Consider the following 6,104-nt stretch of genomic DNA (forward strand, 5'->3'; position numbering starts at 1 on the left):
GTCGTCCAAGTAATACCTTACGTGAGTAAGGGTCGAATCCCACGGAGATTGTTGGTATGAAGCAAGCTATGGTCACCTTGCAAATCTCAGTCAGGCAGATATAAATTGATAATGGTGCTTTCGAATATTAATTAATAAAATAGGGATAGAGGTACTTATGTAAATCATTGGTAGGAATTTCAGATAAGCGAATGGAGATGCTTTTCGTTCCTTTAAACCTTTGCTTTCCTGCTATCTTCATCCAATCAGTCTTACTCCTTTCCATGGCTGGCTTTATGTGATACATCACCACTGTCAATGGCTACTTTCGGTCATCTCTCGGGAAAATGATCCAATGCCCTGTCACAGCACGGATAATCGTCTGGAGGCATCACCCTTGTCAATGGCTTCATCTTATCCTCTCAGTGAATAATATGCTCACGCACCCTGTCACGGCACGGCTATTCATCTGTCGGTTCTCGATCATGCTGGAATAGGATTTACTATCCTTTTGCGTCTGTCACTAACGCCCTGCAATCGCGAGTTTGGAGCTCGTCACAGTCATTCATTCATTGAATCCTACTCGGAATACCACAGACAAGGTTTAGACTTTCCGGATTCTCTTGAATGCTGCCATCATTCTAGCTTACGCCACGAAGATTCTGGTTAGGAGATCTAAGAGATATTCATTCTAGCTTATTTCATGTAGAACGGAAGTGTTTGTCAGGCACGTGTTCATAGGGGAGAATGGTGATGAGCGTCACACATAATCATCACCTTCATCACGTTCTTGGGTGCGAATGGATATCTTAGAAGTGAAATAAGATGAATTGAATAGAAAACAGTAGTACTTTGCATTAATCTTTGAGGGACAGCGAAGCTCCACACCTTAATCTATGGAGTGTAGAAACTCTACCGTTGAAAATACATAAGTGAAAGGTCCAGGCATGGCCGAGATGGCCAGCCTCTCTAAAACGTGATCAAAGGATCATAAGGTAATCCAAAGATGGTCAAAAAGACTAGTAAAAGGTCCTATTTATAATAAACTAGCTACTAGGGTTTACATGAGTAAGTAATTGATGCATAAATCCACTTCCGGGGACCACTTGGTGTGTGTTTTGGCTGAGCTTAAGTGTTGCACGTGCAGAGGCCATTTGTGGAGTTGAACGCCAGGTTTTGATCCATTTCTGGCGTTCAACTCTGGTTTTGGATCCTTTTCTGGCGCTGGACGCCAGATTTGGGTAGAAATCTGGCGATGAACGCCAGTTTACGTCGTCTATTCTTGGCCAAAGTATAAACTATTATATATTGCTGGAAAGCCCTGAATGTCTACTTTCCAACGCAATTGAAATCGCGCCATTTCAAGTTCTGTAGATCCAGAAAATCCACTTTGAGTGCAGGGAGGTCAGAATCCAACAGCATCAGCAGTCCTTCTTCAACCTCTGAATCTGATTTTTGCTCGAGTCTCTCAATTTCAGCCAGAAAATACCTGAAATCACAGAAAAATACACAATCTCATAGTAAAGTCCAGAAATGTGAATTTAACATAAAAACTAATGAAAACATCCCTAAAAGTAACTAGATCCTACTAAAAACATACTAAAAACAATGCCAAAAAGCGTATAAATTATCTGCTCATCACAACACCAAACTTAAATTGTTGCTTGTCCCCAAGCAACTGAAAATCAAATAGGATAAAAAGAAGAGAATATACTATAAATTCCAAACTATCAATGAAACAGAGCTTCAATCATATGAGCGGGACTTATAGCTTTTTGCCTCTTGAATAGTTTTGGCATCTCACTTTATCCATTGAAGTTCAGAATGATTGGAATCTATAGGAACTTCAGATTTCGAATAGTGTTATTGACTCTCCTAGTTCAATATGATGATTCTTGAACACAGCTTCTTTATGAGTCTTGGCCGTGGCCCTAAGCACTTTGTTTTCCAGTATTACCACCGGATACATAAATGCCACAGACACATAATTGGGTGAACCTTTTTTCAGATTGTGACTCAGCTTTGCTAAAGTCCCCAATTAGAGGTGTCCAGGGTTCTTAAGCACACTCTTTTTTTTGCTTTGGACCTTGACTTTAACCGCTCAGTCTCAAGTTTTCACTTGACACCTACACGCCACAAGCACATGGTTAGGGACAGCTTGGTTTAGCCGCTTAGACCAGGATTTTATTCCTTTTAGGCCCTCCTATCCACTGATGCTCAAAGCCTTGGGATCTTTTTTATTGCCCTTGCCTTTTGGTTTTAAGGGCTATTGGCTTTTTGCTCTTGCCTTTTGGTTTTAAGAGCTTTTGGCTTTTTCTGCTTGCTTTTTCTTTTTTTTTTTCTATTTTTTTCGCCTATTTTTATTTTTTTCTTTTTTTTTTCTGCAAGCTTTGTTCTTTGCTGCTTTTTCTTGCTTCAAGAATCATTTTTATGATTTTTCAGATTATCAAATAACATGTCTCCTAGTCATCATTCTTTCAAGAGCCAACATATTTAACATTCTTAAACAACAACTTCAAAAGACATATGCACTGTTCAAGCATACATTCAGAAAACAAGAAGCATTGTCACCACATCAATATAATTGAGCTAAGTTCAAGGATAAATTCGAAACTCATGTACTTCTTGTTCTTTTGATTTAAAACAGTTTTTATTTAAGAGAGGTGATGGATTCATAGGACATTCATAACTTTAAGACATAGTTACTACTACTAATGATCATGTAATGAAGACACAAACATAGATAAGCACATAACATAGAAAACGAAAAACAGAGAAAGCAAGAATAAGGAATGAATCCACCTTAGTGATGGTGGCGTTTCCTTCTTGAGGAACCAATGATGTCCTTAAGCTCCTCTATGTCTCTTCCTTGTCTTTGTTGCTCCTCCCTCATTGCTTTTTGATCTTCTCTTATTTTATGAAGGATGATGGAGTGCTCTTGATGTTCCACCCTTAGTTGCTTCCAATAATTGTGTGGAAGAAAATGTATCCCCTGAGGTATTTCAGGGATCTCTTGATTTGCAGTCAAATGTTCTACCACTGAGCTATAGATCCTTGATGGAAGCTTTTGTCTTCCCTTTCCTCATTCTAGAGGCTTCTCTGGCCTTAGGTGCCATCAATGGTTATGGAAAAAAAAACAAAAAAGCTATGCTTTTTACCACACCAAACTTAGAATGTTGCTCGCCCTCGAGCAAAAGAAGAAGGAATAGAAGAAGAAGAAGATATAGAGGAGATGGAGGGTGTGTGTATGGATGTGAGTGGTAGATGAAAAACAGAAGGGATGGTCATGAATGGAGAGATAGAGGGTGAGGTGGGTGGGGATCCTGTGGGATTCACAGATCCTGAGATGATCCTGTGGGTCCACAGATCCTGAGATGATCCTGTGGGGTCCACAGATCTTGAGGTGTCAAGGCATTTACATCCCTGCACCACTTTAGGCATGCAAAATGCCCTTGCACACAACTCTGGGCGTTCAGCGCCAGGTTGGTGCCCATTTTGGGCGTTCAACGCCCATTTGCTGCCATTTCTGGCGTTGAACGCCAGAACCATGCTTGTTCTGGGCGTTCAGCGCCAGAACCATGCTCTGTTCTGGCGTTTGAACGCCAGGCAGATGCTCCTCCAGGGTGTGATTTTTCTTCTGTTGTTTTTGATTCCGTTTTTTATTTTTTTGTTTGTTTTGTGAATCCACATGATCATGAACCTACAAAGACATATAACTAACAAAAATATAGTTAGATAAATAAGAATTGGGTTGCCTCCCAACAAGCGCTTCTTTAAAGTCAATAGCTTGACAGTGGGCTCTCATGGAGCCTCACAGATGTTCAGAGCATTGTTGAGACTCTCCAACACCAAACTTAGAGTTTGGATATGGGAGTTCAACACCAAACTTAGAGTTTGGTTGTGGCCTCCCAACACCAAACTTAGAGTTTGACTGTGGGGGCTCTGGTTGACTCTGCTTTGAGAGAAGCTTTTTCTGCTTCCTCTCCATGGTTGCAGAGGGAGATCCTTGAGTTTTAAACATAACGGAGTCCTCATTCCATTGGAGGACTATTTCACCTCTGTCAACATCAATCACAGCTCTTGTTGTGGCCAGGAAAGGTCTTCCTAGGATGATGGATTCATCCTCTTCCTTTCCAGTATCCAGGACTATGAAATTAGCAGGGATGTAAAGGCCTTCAACCTTTACTAACACGTCCTCTACTTGTCCATAAGCCTGTTTTCTTGAGCTGTCTGCCATCTCTAATGAAATTTTAGCAGCTTGCACCCCATAGATTCCCAGTCTCTCTATTACAGAGAGGGGCATGAGGTTTATTCCTGAACCAAGGTCACACAGAGCCTTAAAGATCATGGTGCCTATGGTACAGGGTATTATGAACTTTCCAGGATCCTGTCTCTTCTGAGGCAATGTCAGTTGATCCAGATCACTTAGTTCATTGATGAACAAGGGAGGTTCAACTTCCCAAGTGTCAATGCCAAATAGTTTGGCATTCAACTTCATGATTGCACCAAGAAACTTGGCAGTTTGCTCTTCAGTAACATCCTCATTCTCTTCAGAAGAGGAATACTCATCAGAGCTCATGAAGGGCATAAGGAGGTTCAATGGAATCTCTATGGTCTCCAGATGAGCCTCAGAGTCCTTTGGTTCCTCAGAGGGAAGCTCCTTATTGATCACTAGACGTCCCAGGAGGCCTTCCTCCTTGGGATTCACGTCCTCCACTCCTTCTTTGGGTTCGGCCATGGTGCTTATGTCAATGGCCTTGCACTCTCCTTTTGGATTCTCTTCTGTATTGCTTGGGAGAGTACTAGGAGGGATTTCAGTGATCCTTTTACTCAGCTGGCCCACTTGTGCTTCCAGATTTCTAATGGAATACCTTGTTTCATTCATGAAACTTACAGTGGCCTTAGATAGATCAGAGACTAGATTTGCTAAATTAGAAGCATTTTGTTAAGAGTTCTCTGTCTGTTGCTGAGTTGATGATGTAAAAGGCTTGCTATTGCTAAACCTGTTTCTTCCACCATTATTAAAGCCTTGCTGGGGGTTTTGATCCTTCCATGAGAAATTTAGATGATTTCTCCATGTTGAGTTATAGGTGTTTCCATAAGGTTCACCTAAGTAATTTACCTCTGCTATTGCAGGGTTCTCAGGATCATAAGCTTCTTCTTCAGATGATGCCTCTTGAGTACTGTTGGATGCAGCTTGCATTCCATGCAGACTCTGAGAGATCATATTGACTTGCTGAGTCAATATTGTATTCTGAGCCAATATGGCATTCAGAGTATCAACCTCAAGAACTCCCTTCTTCATAGGCGTCCCATTACTCACAGGATTCCTTTCAGAAGTGTACATGAACTGGTTATTAGCAACCATGTCAATGAGTTCTTGAGCTTCTGCAGGCGTTTTCTTTAGGTGAATGGATCCACCTGCAGAAGTGTCCAGTGACATCTTTGATAGCTCAGATAAACCATCATAGAATATATCCAGGATGGTCCATTCTGAAAGCATGTCAGAAGGACACTTTTTGGTCAACTGTTTGTATCTTTCCCAAGCTTCATAGAGGGATTCACCTTCTTTCTGTCTGAAGGTTTGAACATCAGCTCTAAGCTTGCTCAGCTTTTGAGGAGGAAAGTACTTGGCTAAGAAAGCCGTGACCAGCTTATCCCAAGAGTTCAGGCTGTCTTTGGGTTGAGAATCCAACCATAATCTAGCTCTGTCTCTTACAGCAAAAGGGAAAAGCATGAGCCTGTAGACTTCAGGATCTACTCCATTAGTCTTAACAGTATCACATATCTGCAAGAATTCAGTTAAGAACTGAAAAGGATCTTCAGATGGAAGTCCATGAAACTTGCAGTTCTGCTGCATCAGAGAAACTAATTGAGGTTTCAGCTCAAAATTGTTTGCTCCAATGGCAGGAATGGAGATGCTTCTTCCATGTAAATTAGAATTAGGTGCAGTAAAGTCACCAAGCATCTTCCTTATATTATTATTATTTTCGGCTGCCATCTCCTCTTCCTGTTCGAAAATTTCTGAAAGGTTATCTCTGGATTGTTGTAATTTAGCTTCTTTTAATTTTCTCTTCAGAGTCCTTTCAGGTTCTGGATCTGCTTCCACAAGAATGTTCTTATCC

General features: G+C 41.1%; 1 non-coding gene across 1 annotated transcript; it reads left to right on the forward strand.

The window, feature by feature from the left end:
* The first annotated feature begins 5,476 nt into the window (after positions 1-5,476).
* On the forward strand, positions 5,477-5,584 carry LOC112724636 (small nucleolar RNA R71). The gene has a single exon (XR_003163791.1). It is a non-coding gene; the product is annotated as a small nucleolar RNA R71 (small nucleolar RNA).
* The last annotated feature ends 520 nt before the right edge of the window (positions 5,585-6,104 follow it).

This window comes from Arachis hypogaea, chromosome 11, assembly GCF_003086295.3.
Source record: "Arachis hypogaea cultivar Tifrunner chromosome 11, arahy.Tifrunner.gnm2.J5K5, whole genome shotgun sequence".
NCBI classification, from domain to species: domain Eukaryota; kingdom Viridiplantae; phylum Streptophyta; class Magnoliopsida; order Fabales; family Fabaceae; genus Arachis; species Arachis hypogaea.